The following is a 16,347-nucleotide window of genomic DNA, read 5'->3' as shown; positions in this document are numbered from 1 at the left end:
TCAAGCAGAGATTGGAGAGAAAGCAAGCCTGAGATCAGGATCCTCCAGGCTTCAGATTCAAATTTTAGATCTCTATTTGTTGTAAACTACTTGTGTGCTACTCAGCCCTTCCTGTTAACCAGGGAACGAAGCATAAACCGGCCAGAGAAAAGCTACGTTCAGTATCACCATGAAAGGAAATGCCATATCTCTCATGAGAAAGCACGATCTTGAAAGACATCTATCCTGCTCTCGCAACTGCTGGGGCACAGGCAATATCCAAACTCTTAAGATTATTATCTGAGCTGCTCTCTGAACCTCTGCTTCCCCACTGTCAGCTCTAATACACGAGGGCAGTTTACAAGAGAGTGTTAGTTACTCACTTTGAATTTCCCAGCTTTAGTTGGTTTAAGTAAGACCCTTAATGTCACTTAAACATAACGTTTTTGTGTTATATTTTAATTTTGAAAGGATTATCAAGAAAATCTACCCTTTCCGTTAACTTTCTTTGAAAAATGATTAGGAGTTTTAGAAAGGATCTCCATATATCCTCACATTGCCTAATAAGTTATCCATAGTGAAACATGTAATACACATGAAAATTTAAGAAAATGCAGAGGCAAAATATAAAGTTCTCAGTCTGAAACTACAAATACCAGTGTGTTACTTGGGAATGAAATATGACTAAACATTTTAAATTATAGTGAAATTTTCTTTGCATTGGTATTTGGCTCTGTATAGCTTTATTGATAAAAATAGCAATTTATTTTTCTTTTTATGGGGCTAACAATTACATACCACTGAAAAGAATTTGATTGCTATTAGCTGACTGCAGCACTTGCAAGGAAAAAAATCCCATTGTCTTACACAAATGTTACCAGTAAGTAATATTCCATCTAAGAAAGGCTTAGAATTAGTCTTCTTTAGCTACTCCTTCCTGTAATACCACAATAGTAATCATGAGCTGCAACTAATTTTCGTGATATTACATGTGGAAGTCACTGTGAAAAGTAGACAGAGATAGGACGTAACAAATGCCTCACTTGTAAATATGGTTCCTCAGACATAAAAATCTGGCAAAGCTCAAAGAGCAGAGCAGGAGGTAAGACAGCTTTCATATGCTGCTGTCTTTAGTGCTCTTAATGGACATTAGATAACTATGCACCTCATTTCTTCAAACTGAGTAAGATATTTTGGTTTAAATCTATTAGTAGAGTATGCAGCTACGTCTCTCTCTTAATTTAGTACAGTATTCTCTGGTCTAAAGCAAGCAGTTCCAAATTAAATAAACTACCATACCTATTGCACAAAGCAACTGATTGCATTCCAGTGAAGCCCCTTTGAAAGCTATGTCAAACCTCTGCTGACTCAAGGAGGAAAGTACCTCATTCCCTTTGCATTAGTCACCCTACTAGAGATTAATCCTAATGAGTTTTCTTCTACAGGCTTGGCTGGCACACCCAGGATTTCCATAACATACCTGTGATTTCTCAATATTTAGGCCCAAATGTGTTCCTTCAAATGCAGATAGGTATCAACTTTTCCAAAACCCATTAACTACAGCATTACTGCAACAGCTTATCGAGGCTAGAGCGAGGCCAGCCACAGGGTGCTTCCGCAGCTTTGGTAAGCAGCCATCACGCAACTAAGTACTGTAAAATCAGCATGGGCCAACACTCACACAAACACCCGTGTAAATGACACATCTCAAAAAAGGTCACTGCATTAAAGAACAACAGTGCTCTCTTTTTCTTTATTTCATTACCCTCATTATCTCCCTCATTATCTCCCTGTTTCACTGATTTTTGGCAAACAGTGGGCATCTATTTGATGTGACTAGATTGTTTGCAGACCCTGCTAGAGAGTTTCAAGCTTCCTCCCAGCTGTATCCTGCCCTCATTAGGCAAACAACCATCCCTTGGCCTTTTCCACCCACCAGCATGAGAAAAGACTAACAAAATTTCAGTTCACAGAGAAACCAGGAGTTGCACACCTTTGATCACTCTTGAGTTATTTTACTCTATAAATACCATGCTCAAGCAGTTTTTATTGAGGGAACAATACTAAACTTGTAATCAATATCTACAATACCATCAAACCATCAGAAAGTACATCTGTCAAGCAAAAAAAAAAAAAATGCTTGCATGCAACTTGGCTCAGTTCTTTAGAAAATAAAATAGCTACTATTAGATGCATGGGCTAAATCAAGAAGCCTGGCCTATTCTGGAGCAAGGAACTGGAAAACAATTTTCAGATCTGAAGAATTTCAAAAGAGGACAGTAACAAGCTCTTTCCCAGTTAAATGAGGGTACTGCTAGCTTGGTTACTGCAGCCAATCTAAATCACCGTGGCACCCCACGTAGTGAGATGTGTCTTTAAGGTAGCCAAGGACCAAACTCTTTACAGTTTCAGAGTTAAAAACACCACTCAAGCTTTCCTCAGAATCAAAAAAAAAGAGGTCAGCACAGCTCACAGTCTAATATAATCCACAAAGGACACAGTGTGAAACCAGACAGCTTTACTGAGCACTAGTTCATAGTCCCAGGCACTCTCCAGCTATAGTCTGGCAATGGCAGCGTAAGAACACAATATACAGCTCAGTCTCTATTAACAACAAATAAAGTAGCACAGCTCTGTTTCATCATGACAGACCAAGTCACAATGATCATCCACTGCCACTCCCTAAAGCACTGGACAAGCAGCCTATATTCAGATTTCTACCACCCTTAAGGGTTCCTAATGTACATACCATCCTAGTAGCTAAGGGCTAGGTAAATGAAGTCCTACAAGTTGCACACGGGTACACCGAACTTTTGGGCATCCAGCCACTGAAGTGGTGCACAACAAAACCAGTGTTATGCCAAAGTTTACTAATCAAAGAATGAGAACTTTAGGAAATGCTGGTAGTAACAGCTTGGCACAGTGCTCTTCAGAAGGAGCCACCAGAACTAGTCAGCAAGATACACTAACACAGGTTGGATCTAAATCTCTACCTCCCTGAATGAGAGATGCTCAGGCATCTGAATAGACCAAGAAAAAGGTGTCTCTAGCTATCCTGCAGTTACACCACAGAATTGTCTGCACCACAGTATTTCAACAAAAACACCAGGCTTACTCTTTTATTTTAAATGGAGTTTTATAGCAGTGCCCTTTCTTTTCAGATCTGACAAGACTGGGTTTGAAATGTTCCTTCAAATGCCCAAATTAGTATCTTCTGTGCATGTTTCTTAACCACCAGGCCACCAGGCAGCCATGATGAGGGGCACTCACCACCTCTTCTGACAGTCCAACCTGGTCAGCGGCTCTGTGAGATTCATGAGCACTGTGAGTAGTGCCCAGGGCAGAGGTCTGTGGAAAAAGGAAGCCTACAATCCTCAGACTTTTCCAGTATCTGGACACCTAAGACACTATCTGGAAACTGAAACGTTATGTTCTGTTGCTGTATACCCACGATGATCTTTTCATGGAGGAGATGATCCTGCCAGCTCCACGAAGCAGGAATTCCCTCTCTCCTGTGTCCCGCAGGCAGGCTCTGACAGAGACATTGCCAGCTGTCTCTGTTCATGCAGGCCTCACTGTGAAAAAGCCAAACAACAACACGACTTTCATGCTGCACCGTTTAGCTTTGGCTGAAAGTGTAATCATGTGTCTGTGGTTTTCCTGTTTGGGTGCCTAATTTAATTGGCTGAGTCCACTCCTTCAAGTGTGGAATGGACTCTGAGGGTATAAGGAATTAGCATGTTTCTGCCAGAGACATTCCACCCAGATCCCATGTTTGTTTAATATGTACAAACAGCTAAAATAAAATACTTGTTGGCCTCAGTAATAAACAGAATATAAAATAGTGTGAAATTAAGCGAGACCAGCTGGGCTCCAGGAGAAATGAAAGGAACAGTTAACTTACACTACACAACGATCTGGAATGCAGACACACTAAGATCGACTGCTATTGATGTGTGTTTTTGATGCACTTTATATACAAAGTGCTGATTAGATCTAGCTACCAAAATTATGCCCTTTCATATCCATATGCCAGCAATAAACAAAATTTAGAAAAACAAATCAACTGCTCTGCAAGCCAAGTTTACAGTGTTGCATCATATGCTGTAAAAGTACGAAGTTATCATTGCAGTGATAACTGCTATCACTCTTCCAGAAGAAACAAAAAAGGGAAAAAACCACCAAATCCCAAACAAACAAACAAAAACACAAACAAACAACAACCAAAAAAAGAACTTTATGAATTCTTCTGCTCTAAGGCAGGTTTTGTCCAGCTCTCAGAGACCCATGAGAATTTCAGGATATGCATCTGTTTAGATTCTGTGTAAGAGCATTTGGACCTCCATATATATACTGACACCATAAACCAAGCAACTGCTTAAGCAGAGTTTTTGGGGGAACTTGAAAAAGTTGTTCCCTATAACACGGGACAGGACAGAGGTTCTCCCTCTGACAGGATTTTCCCTCCTTAATAGGGAAGCAGATGATACAGAGGACATAGCATTATGCTATGTTTGATAGCATTATGCAATTTTGAACACCAAATATGAACAGAAAAGTGACTTAAGTTGCAATTCCTGTGAAGGATGCTCTGCTACGCTGCCCAGACCACCCTTGTGTCTTTCTCTGGCAAGTCATTATGCTCCAAACCCTCCCCACTTACCTCCCCCCGGAATTATAAGTGTGGCACTCTGGCTAACTACCCTTTCATCAAACTTCTCCCAGCAGCTGGACATTTGGATCTTTCCCAATTTGTTACAAATAATGTATCAGATGCATTTATGCTTCCAGTATCTCTTTTAAGAAAAAGACGCTGACTGAGGAAATAAAGTCTAGACCTTGGAAAAGCTGCATGGGAAATAAAAGTTAGTCAGGGCTAAATCAATGACAAAATAAAATGTTTGGGAGAATGGATTTAGAAGTCTGTCAGACAAATTACTACTTTCATCTCATTTCATTGGCAGATGGGCTGTTTTGATCTTTCACTTTCTATCAAAAAGAATAAACTGGGAATAGTAAACACTTAGGATCTGTTTTGTCCTCCCCAGTGCGAACTCACTGTTGAATTGCCAAACCAACTGAAAGGATTTTCTCTCAGTCACAATGTAGGCACATACTTCTTGTCTCCTAAGGGCAAGATTCCTCAAATCTTCCATACTGAAGCCTTAGCCCTAAGACACAGCTTCCTGTGGAAGATCATGTCTGTGTAGTCCAATGTCACAATGCCTCCGAAGGCACTGGAACATCTCGTAGATCACAGAGAACAGCAGCTTTAATTTTCATCTGGTGATCATTTAAAACCACCACTTCCATTCATTGCTTATTGTCCTGCAGTTCTTCTGTCATAAAACAAAAGATCAGAATGGCTCATTTGCCAGGTAAGCCAACATGAGAGGGAAAACAACTGACTCAGGATCAAAAGGAAAAGAGTAAAGAATTTCATAGCAGCACCTGTATTAATGGCAGAAGAACACACTATAGCATCACAAGTCTGAATATCTGAACCATTAGTTAAAATCTGAATGTGAAATGACTGTCTCTTCCCACCCTTTACTATTTTTCTTTATCTATGAACAGCTGGAGGAAAAAAGACCAAAATGCTTTTGGTCTCGCAAAAAATTTACAAATGCTCACTCTCATCCCAGGGAAACAATTTTGGCACTGTATGGCCACACTGAAACCTCATTCTTGTGGGGATGCAGGCCCAGACTGCTATTTCCAGACTTGTGTTTGATGAACACATGAAGGCGTGCTCTAGTGGCCAATAACACACATCTGATCTGGTCTTACTGCCTAAGGAGCAGGTAGTGTTCCGGACTACAAAGCTGCATATATTGCCATTGTAAAGGTCTGAATAAGATCTAGTAACAGAGATTGGTGACATAGTAATGGTAGAGTGGATAAAGCACTACAAAAATCATTCATTTATATAACAAAACTGTTATGGTAATAATACTGGCCATATGGAAAGGGGCCCAACTGGGGAAAAATATTGTTCAGCACCCTGCACAGTCATTCAAGAGCTCTGTTTTAGCTACTTCTATCAATTACTAAAGCTGAACAATGCATAAGTACGTCAGCTTTCCACATTCAGGAACCTGACTCCAACAGCCTCTTTTTACCCTGCTGCCTGGAACTTACACTTTCAGCATCAGTCAGCATCATTCAGCAGTGGCTTTTAGGAAGTCTGCTTTTTAAGGGGCTCCAGAAGTAATGTTGGGGATTCAGATGCTTCATCCAAAGGCTGGGAAGATGACTAAGGTGGCGAAGACATGGGCTCCTGTGAAGAAACACAAAACGATTTTATGAAACAAATTGCTGGCTGACAAAATGATCAATGAAATTTAATGTAAGTAAATGTAAAGAGACACACATTGGAATCAACAATTCTGACTTTACTTATAAAATGAAGGTCTCCAAGTTCATTACTGCACCAAGAGGAAGATCTGGATAGCATAGTATAGGTAACAAAATAGCCAATCAACCAATACAGGTAGTATAACAGATAATGAAAACCTCAGCTCAAATAAGGAGAATTGTCAGAAGAAAACAGCACATTAAATGTTAGAAATCACTGTGAAAGAAATAGAGAGCATGATTGTATCAGTGCATAAATCCACAGAGCCCTTGTATCTGGTTCTGATCCCACTTCTAAAATGGATATACAAATAGAAAAGGCTTGGAGAAGAGTGGCAAGGATAATAAAAGCTGCAGAATGACTGTTGGACAGGAAACAATCCAATGGGATCCTCCAGTATGGAAGACATGCCACAGGGAGGAAATGAGTATTTTTTCCTCTTTTTAAGATGTGAATACTACTATGAATGAAACATTAGAAGTAAATTATGATACTTTCCATATGTATTTTGACATTTTTTATTTGTAATCATTAAATAGGCAAGATTTTTTCAGAAGCCCCCCTTGGTAGTTCCATGTTTAACTATTTGCATTAAGCTGCAATGATCCTCACCCAAACTAACCAGAAAAGTGTTTCTGCCCTTCAGAGTTCAACAAAGGCACCAGCACCTTACAGCCTCTGTCTGCCTCTATGGAAGGAGCATGGCAGTGAACAACTACCCCTGGGATAAAGTTAAAAAAGAAAGCTACGTGATTTCCTTTATAGCCTATTTAATCAATCCACACCCTACTTCATCAATCCAACCAGTACCAATAAGAAACTAAAGATGAAGATCAGGGCTGTGTGCTAATGATCAAAACTGGAAATCTATCCTAGCTCATTATGTATTTTCACTGTTTCTGTTTTCAGAGTTGATAATATGTTTTCCTATCAGGCAGGTTATTAAAACCCAAACTTCCTGGTGAGAGCCGGGATATTATTCATTAAACTCCTTTTTGAAAAGAACTGTCCACAGGCAGCAGATGAAAAGGACAATCTTTACCCCACTAACAGCTCATAAAAAAAGGCAAAAAGGGCTCCTCAAAAGACAGGTCTTCACAAAAACACTGAAGTGTCAATTAAAATCTTGACAAAATCACAAATAAGTAAGAACAAGGCCAATTACATGCAAAAGTAGCATATCCCACACATCTCTGTTGCATTAAAACACAATAGAATGAAAACAAGCACTTTAAAGAAACAGGAAAAAAATTGAAAATTTTAATATTTTTTGCTGCATTGTCAGGGTCTGCATCTGCAAATTCAGGAAAACCTTCTGAAAAAAAAAAAAAAAGAAGACTCTTTGACAGGAGTACTGTTCTGAGTGATTCATTTGAAAGTGCTGAACTCATATTCAGAGCCTAAAATCTAGGAACCACCAGCTGGGCTGGGATTCAAAATTACATGGAAGGAGTGAGTTTTTGAGTCGGGATGCATTATGTATTGGAGGCAATTGCTTTTCTCACCTATTCCACAAGGAAAGGAGACAGGGAGACATTTAAGAATTAACAAAAGTAGTCTTAGTATTATTGGACTACAGCAATCTTGCTGGACCAGAGTTTGCACTAGGAACTTCAAAAATTCCAATAAACCTTTTACAGTGAGTCATTTCAAGACGGAGCTGGAAGAAAGACAAAACAAATAAGATAAAACTGTGCATATTAAATTAGTTAAAGAAGAATCTGTTTATGTACTGAAAGTTCACTCATAATAAAAGGGGCAAGAAAAGATCCTTGTTCCTGCCAAGTATCAGCATTACTGCCAAGGGAAGGAGGAGGGAGTCCATGTAGCAGGTATATGAGGGAGTATCTATACGTCATATATAACAAGCATGGAGAAAGCTTGCAATGGAAGGAATTACACAGACACAAACTCCTGTACACTGCTTAAGGAATGTAGAGGGTCACAGACCTCTTCTATTTCAGTTTAGAAGTGATTAAAAAAATGCTGTCAGCTACTCACATATAATCTCTCTGTATTCTCTCTTAAGTCCCATGCAGTACCACTAGTTTATTAATATACATTCTTTTAACCCACACTGCATAATGTGCTACTTAAAATAAGCCCAACCAAATCAAGGTACACCACTTCCCAGGAATTACAGTCAACCATGTGTAGCTCACAGTCAGCAGCTGCAGCTGCAGCCAGGATGCAGGATGGTAAGTAACATGTGGCTGTTCGTGGGTACAAGTGGCAAAAGAAATGTGTGCAAGTTACCATCTCAACAACAGAAATGGACTTCAGGATCAGGAAGAATTTTCAGCAAAACAGCTAAGAGGACTGTGTAAAATAAAGCAGGCCTGATCTGCTTTAACTCAGTCTTCACCATTCTCGGCACACACAGGCAGAAATGAGCATCCCTCCTCTTGAAGCCAATGGCAGCACATGGCTGCACCCATTCCAGAGTAAATTACTCTCTTTCTTTGCATAATTTATGCTAGTCTACCTCTTACAGTCACAAATTATAGCAACTTGCATCTTACAGGTATTTACGACCATAAAGTACTGGAGTTGGGCAGGAACATTGTGATGAAAAGAGGAAGAGCTACATAAAGCTCAAAGAAAAGATCAAAAGGGCTCTGTCAATGTAATAAAGGTAACAGTAAACCCTCCGACTTCTTCACTGTATTACTAGAAGTGGCATCGCTATGGTAAAAAAATTAATATTTTTAATTCCGTCTACTTGCACATAGCACTACCTATGGCCTCCATTTACTATTCCTGTTTCTCCCAGTTTGAACAAAGAAAAGCAATAAAGCAAGTTTCACTTCTGCTTCCAGCCAGTTTCACTTTCAGAAAAGACTATTTATTTGCTAAAAAAACCCCACAGGTTGATTTCATTGGAATCAAAAGCTGCACACATTTCTGTTGGCCTCTGATTCAATAAAAGCTTTTATGGAACACTTAGGTCTGGGTTAAATTAAGTTGACAGAGTTTTGATAACAAATATTCAATTGACTTACAGAGAAAATAATTTAAGTGTTAATCCAAAGTGCTACCACAGCTATTTGTTTAAATTGCAATTTATAGAATTTCACAGAATTACAAAATAGTTGAGGTTGGAAGGTACCTTTTAAACGCTCAGTTTAAACCCCTGCTCAAAGTAGGGTCAGCAATAACAGGTTGCTCAGGGCTGTGCCTAGTCCAGTTTGGAACATCTCCAAGGACAGAGACTCCACAGTCTTTCTTGGCAATCTGTTCCAGTGTTCATTCACCCTTACATTTAAAAACATTTTTTTTTTACACCTAAGTGGAATTTTCTGTATTTGAGTTTGTACCCTTTGTCACTTGTTTCTTTGCCTAGGTGCTTCTGAGAAGAGCCTGGCTCTGTATTCTTCATACCCTCAGAAGCAGTGGGCTCACATTTTCCTTTGCCTTCCTTGTGCTGCCAATATACCTGCAGGAGCCTTTCTTGCCACCCTTTACCACGTCCAGCTCCCCAAGGGCTTTGACTTTTCTCAGTACATCCTTGTGCACTCAGTGTCCCTAAAGTCCTGGGTAACTGCTTCCACCCCTTGTATGCTTCCTTACTTCTTTTTTATTTAACAGAAATTTAATGTACACAGAAAGCTATGCCAGCATCCTATTTTCTAATTTTGTGTGGATAGTCCCCTTCATGCAATTGCTTTTCTATTCCAGTGCAATGAGAACATCAAAGTCCTGTTTATATGCTTTAAAAACTTAAATAAAGAAAAAACCCAACCAACAAACCAACCAAGAAGTGGAATAACTGTCTCTACAAAGGCACAGTACTGTGGCTTGTTGTTACAATCTCTCCCCTAGTACCCTGTCATACACCACAAGCCCCAAGAGCAGAAGGCAGGCTATGCTGTTTTACTTCTGTCAAGTCATGGTTTGTAAACTCTGAACAAAGACCGATCAGTGAGGAACTCCACTGTGTACTCTGTACAATCTTCATAAAATAAATTAATGAACAAATAAATATTCCCCGATGGATGAGCCAGACAGCAAATATCCCACAAGTTCCTCCCCAGCCCTATTCCCACAGGTAGGATGAGGAGCAGACACCTAACTGCACTCCCACAAACACAGCTGCCAGAAGGCCTTGGGTCCATTCCTCCTTTGCTCTGCTGCTGTGAAGGGCAAACGAAATGTGAAAATAAAAGCCAGTTCTCAGGTGGTTTAGACCCTGTGTAATACATGCAGAGATCAAGACACTGGCACTACTTCTGCTCCCCTCACTGTCCTCAGTAACCCCTTGCAAGTGCTACCGGCCAGTAACAGCTGCCAATTTGAGAGCTGTGTCATCCTCCCATCGTCTCTTTCCCTGACATGGCTTGAACAGCTTTAGTTCAGCAAAAATATCAGGAAGCAGTTTAAATCTTTTCTCCAGGGAAAGCAACACCTTCTTTGCTACCTGTAGCTCAGCTTTTCTCTTCCAAGTTCCTCAAGTTTCTCTGTGAAACACCTTGGGACCAAAGTCTTGGGTGGCCAGCACAGTGCTCTGTTGAGGGACAAGTTTGTACAGTCGTAGATGGAACACAACTGCCTGTCTGTGCCTGTGAAACCATGGCTAGAGGACAGCTGCTGGGTCAAAAATGCTGCTGACACTGCACAGCCCCAGAAGGACCCACTGTCACCTGGCAGAGTGGTGCCACCACTTCCTCCTCAGTGGGGCAGTTCTATCACTGCCCCACAGCCAGTGATCGCTGGCACAGGACATTCCTTTGGGAGCAGGGCACACCTCTGGGAGCACGATAAACCTCCATTCTGGGGCGAGAGAAGAGTAGTGGAATAAAAAGGAATCTGAGCAAAACCTCACATTTTTTTTAAATCAGCACTGCTACTCTCTGCTGGTTCAAAGACACAAGGACTGGATACTGCAGTGACAGTTTTTCACTGTAAAACAGGATTAGGTAGTAGCTGGCCAATTTAGCAGAATATTGGTCAGTAAAGAATTTTGTAAGATTGGTTGAAATGTGTGAATCCTCTAGTTTGGTTGCTATTTCATAGCTCCATTCTCTCCACCTCATCAGTGCTGGTAACAGGAAGAGCACCCATCAACCTTTTAACCACCAAGGTTGCACTCTCCGATGAAAATCCTCCTTAGCACTCTAATCGCCCAAACCTCCATATGGAAAATTTTAGGATGGAAGAGTCAGCTTTATATTGACTCCCTAGCAACACTAGCACTACAGGTACTGCTAGTAAACAATAAACAACTGCAGTCAAATATTTAATAATATATTCTTTTCCAAAAAGGTGGTTCCTCTCACTTCACTGCTGTCTGTTAGAGTCTTTATTTCCACTGCACCAGAAGGGCAAGAGGTTTCCCTACCTTAACATTAAAAAAAGGAGTCAAATACCACAGAAACCTGCTGCAGCAGATGAGATGTTAGGTAAGGAATACCCTTCATCTCAGTCTAACTCAAACCTAAACTTCCCTTGGTCTCAGTGGTGGCTTTGCTTGAATATGGACAACAGCACTCATGGAGTGCAGGCAGCGGAGAAACACATAACAAGCCAACATCATAGGTACTGCCTGACTCTCGTCAAGGAATAAATGAATCTATAGTTCTTAAAGCACTCTAAAAAGAGACCAATAGATTCTGGCATCTCAAAATATGGGGGATTTCTGGGCGGGGGGTTGGGAGGGAGTTCTTGGGGAGTGGCAGCATTAGCATTTTATATTCCTTTCAAAATTTGGTCAAAGTTCTCAGCCATGGTTGCCACTGTATTGAGGTCTGCAATTTTCTCCTTCCTTCTCATGTCCTGCTGCCATACTTCTCCAGATGAGCTCTAAATCACATGCAATTTACTTCCATGAGCCTTTAAAAAAATTCAGCTTATTTATCTCTGATTATTGTTTTCTATTTTGATGGCAAGATTATACTCAGTTACTGTTTTTAAGAGGCATAAAAGAGACATTTATCTTACATCTGTTTCCTAGCATTCTGTCTCCTCTCTGCTAAAATTGGGTCCAAATTCTGCGCTGTGCTGCTTTTGCAATAAATACAAATAGATTCAACAGCAAGGTGAAATATTTGCTTTTACTCTTTTAATGCAAAAAAAGCTTGGAGTTTTGCATGGTTGTTTACTGTTCTTTGAAAATCTGGCCGATGAAATAGTACTCAAGGCAAATTAGTGAGAAGAGGTAAGAGCCTCGAGTACTGCAAGCCAACAGAGCTCACTTTCACCATTCAGAGAACATTTATGCCACCTGAGAATGTGGGATAGGATAGCTACATTAACTGTAATTTGCTTTTATTACAAGTCCTGACGTGCTTAGACACTCTGGGGGAAAACCCCAAAACAAATATCACATAAACTTCTTTTTTCTTTGATTCCTTCCCTTCCCACCTCTGAAAAAGAACTGATTCTGACAGGCAGGAGGATCTAGTCCACTAGGATACCGTATGCTTTCCCACTTTCACAGTTCCTTACATCACACTCCTAGACCTGAAGCTTCAAATTCACCTCAGAGTGCCATAGAATCCCCATATGTGGCTAGTACCAAATGCACATGCTTACTCTTTTGTATTGGTGTTTTTCAGGACAGAGGGTGAAGTTCCTATTTCCCAGAGAGAGATCTTTTGGCAGGACAAATTTAAAGATACATGTAGGACATTAAACCCATGAATCGACAGCCTAACTCTTTCATCAAGCTGTTTATGAAGCTATACCTTTCCTTCAGATCTTGATTATTTCTGAAAAAAAACCCCACCACACATATGCATACACACACAGCTTGAAAAATCACAGAAATGGCAAAGTTAGTGTCTATTTCCCATAACCCTGCTCACCTTAACTCCTTATACAAATACAAGCTGAGAGTAAGCACACTGCTCAGGTGTGTCACTAGGATGAACAAAGAGATGAATGAATACAAGGGGGAGATTCTGGAAAGATTTTTAAGGATTCAGAGTCATTGTTTCTTGTCCAGTTCTTTGACCATTTGAAAATGTCTTCTATGACTAAAACCTTCCCCCTCCCCCCCAACATATATGTCCTTGAAAACTGAACTGATCTTCTTACTTTTATTGTGTTTTCTTTCAGATTTTACCACAGCAACCTGGGGCACCCGCCCAAAATTTATAAATGAAAATCTCATGCAGCACAGCTTCAGCATCACATACCAGCAGCTAAAATATTTTCTCTTTGTCCCGAATCCAAACTTTGGCATACCCCACGTGACACATCGGCATCTTCCAAGCTGGTGCAGCAGAGGTGGGTGTGTTTGTGTAGGAAGTCAGAGCCGCTCGCACCAATGAGCACTCGCACAGCTGGCTCGGCCCCAGGAAGGGAACACTCTCCCTTGGAAGAGGAACTGAAAGTATGCCTGGGGAAGCCTGCTTTGCCTCTGACCAAACTAGCTGTCTTAAGGAAATGCCAGACCTTGCTGCACTGGGGTCAAATGTAGAATTATGTGGCAGTTTGATAAGCTACAGTACACTAATTTATTGGCTATTTTAAAAAATGTAGAGGAAATTTTATTACGGATTACTTTGCTTTCCTGAAAACTTTTTATAATTAAAAACATCTGGAAGACATTTCAATATATCATAAACAAGAGGAAATCCAAAGCACGTGACTTCTAAGAAAATGATGCAAATACCCTTCTGTGCCAAAATTTACAGTAATCTGTTTTTCTTATTTTGCTACAGGGGGGAGAGAGAACAAAAAGAGGACGAGTCAACAAGGAGAAAACTACTAGTATAAAGAAATATACTATATTATGTGCCACTGTTTCATGAAAAATACCATTTTTAATAAAAAAAAAATTGCTAAAATAAATTTGGCTTCCCATTGCCACTCTCCCTTTCCAACCAACTAGTTTCCTTCTGGAGGGGATAAATAATGACATCAATCCTAACAATATTAGGAGGCTATGAGTGAGAAAGAAGGAAAGGAATAAGAATGTTTTGGATGATCATAGGTAAAGGAAACTACAGGTTTGATCTGATGAGTATTGTGCTTCTTAATTAATATCACTAAATATCTACAGCTTTTATGACAGTTCTTTAAGAAATAAAACAAAACACCAACACAGTTCAACATAATACTAAATATCTTAGTCTGAGTAGTCTGTTGTCTTATAAAATACAGTAAGATTTATGGGCTTTAAAAACAAACACAGCCAAAAAGCTTTATAAGAAACCTCCAACACAGTCACAAAAAACCCCAACAATTAATTACTGAGTTCACAGAAAACAAAATAGTGCAGAAGAAAAATACTGAAAATGTTTATAACCAAATCTAAAAGTCATGAGAAACTTAAAACTAGTGTTGGGTTCACTGGAGAGATGTAGAAAAAAAAGAACTGTCTCAAACTTCAAGAGGGTTTATATTTAGAATTGATATTTAGAATTAGAGTTTCAGTTGAGTGCATGGGCAACTATTGCAAAGTTTATGTGGCCCCTAACTATAACTTCACCCCAAATCACTATTTGAATCCAGAACTTTCCTTCAGTCCTAGGGTTGGGTTTGTCCAAATCTGTTGTTAAAAAACAAAGCAAAAAATTTTTTTAAAAACATGATGAGAATTTAAAAAAAAAAAACAAAACAAAAACCAACAGCAATTCCTCCAGCCCAAATTAAGCCCTAATTATGAAATTACAACATGTCAAACTTTAATAGAGAACACAGCGCTTGCCAGTGAACTGCAGTATATAATTTAGGGAAGAGCTGATGAAGTATGTTCTCACAATTTCAAAGGCACTTATTTTGTTGAAGTAACTTTAGGTTATGTATTTTGTGAAATGAATGTCCTTTACTTATGTGCAAAGAAGGCCCAGTTCTGATTGAGTACTCTGATTATGACTGTAATGTTGCCATTGCATCAAAACAAAGATAAATACTTAGGTCCTTGTATTTTGAAAATAAAACATTTTGGAGTGAGAAAAAAAATTACACTCTTAAACTATATATGGTGTTTAATTAATTGCAGGGAAGGAATTGTGATAATGTTTTGAAATTTTTTTCCCTTTAATGAATATTTGTGGACCAAGTCAGAGTTCTGGCAATATATTTAATAATTGCATTTGACAATCAGGCATTGATACTTTTTCTGCAGATGACTAATACCTAAACTAGGCTTTGCATAATATCAAGTACGTTTGCATTTTTATTGAACAATTTCGACCTTAAAGGCCGCTTTCAATTATTATTAGCAATGAAGACTGTGGTTGGTCATTTAATGACCTGATTCTGTGTCTGTTTTCTGGTTTTGAATGAACTCATAATTCTTAGGGTACAAATCGACCTTTACCTAAACAAAAACAGTTAACATAACTGTTGGCAAATAGTACAATGGGATATGAATTTTCTTGAACCAAGCACAATTCTGATAAATGATCAAAAACATTGTTTGGGCAATATTCAACCAGCTCTTTTACATGGTATTTTTATTGCAATAGAAAAGAATCATTAACATTTTCCTATGAGAAATCTGAGTTTGTAAGGATATTATATTTTCATGGCATTATCACAAATTGAATCCCTTTATCCAAAATAAATTAAACATTTGTTTCCTGGAGTACAATACTGGAATGAAAGAACAAGTCAAATGGCTTAATCAATAACTTTTTAATTTTAGGACTTGTCAGCTTTCCCTCTCTGTTTCAGATTTTTCCCTTCTAGCATCAATGATGACAGATTGAAGGGATATGTAAATGGGTGAAATGCCTCAACCTGCAATCCAGTTGGAAAATATAATTTCATTTGGGAAATCTCACCTCTGCAGAAAAGTGTAAAGAAGTTCCAAGCTGTAGTTGCAACAGGTGAAACAATCTCCTGGCCTAAAAACACCTGTCAAGGACTTACTTGCACTGGCATTTTGTACATCCTGGCACAGAAACTATCACTGGGGAAAGGAGAGGAGAACTGATGCTACAGCACCAGCAAGGCCTGCCACTTCCAACCCCCACCTCAGACCCCTCTGACAAGCCAAGACTGGCCAGGATGGGTTTTTTTAACTAAAATGATTGACTATTTACAGTGACAGCCACTGC

The 16,347-nt window shown here is 39.4% G+C and overlaps 1 long non-coding RNA gene across 3 annotated transcripts in view; it reads right to left on the bottom strand.

The window, feature by feature from the left end:
* Nucleotides 1-16,347, bottom strand: part of LOC113950987 — a 230,061-nt gene that overhangs the window by 151,632 nt on the left and 62,082 nt on the right. For all 3 annotated transcript variants that reach the window (XR_003528961.1, XR_003528960.1, XR_003528962.1), the window contains exon 3: nucleotides 6,121-6,259. This is a non-coding gene — a long non-coding RNA (uncharacterized LOC113950987). The remainder of the gene's footprint in view (nucleotides 1-6,120; nucleotides 6,260-16,347) is intronic.

Source organism: Corapipo altera, unplaced genomic scaffold (genome assembly GCF_003945725.1).
Source record: "Corapipo altera isolate COAL_440 unplaced genomic scaffold, ASM394572v1 57, whole genome shotgun sequence".
NCBI lineage: Eukaryota > Metazoa > Chordata > Aves > Passeriformes > Pipridae > Corapipo > Corapipo altera.
The sequence above is the reverse complement of the archived record's forward strand: the minus strand, read 5'-3'. Positions and strand labels throughout refer to the sequence as shown.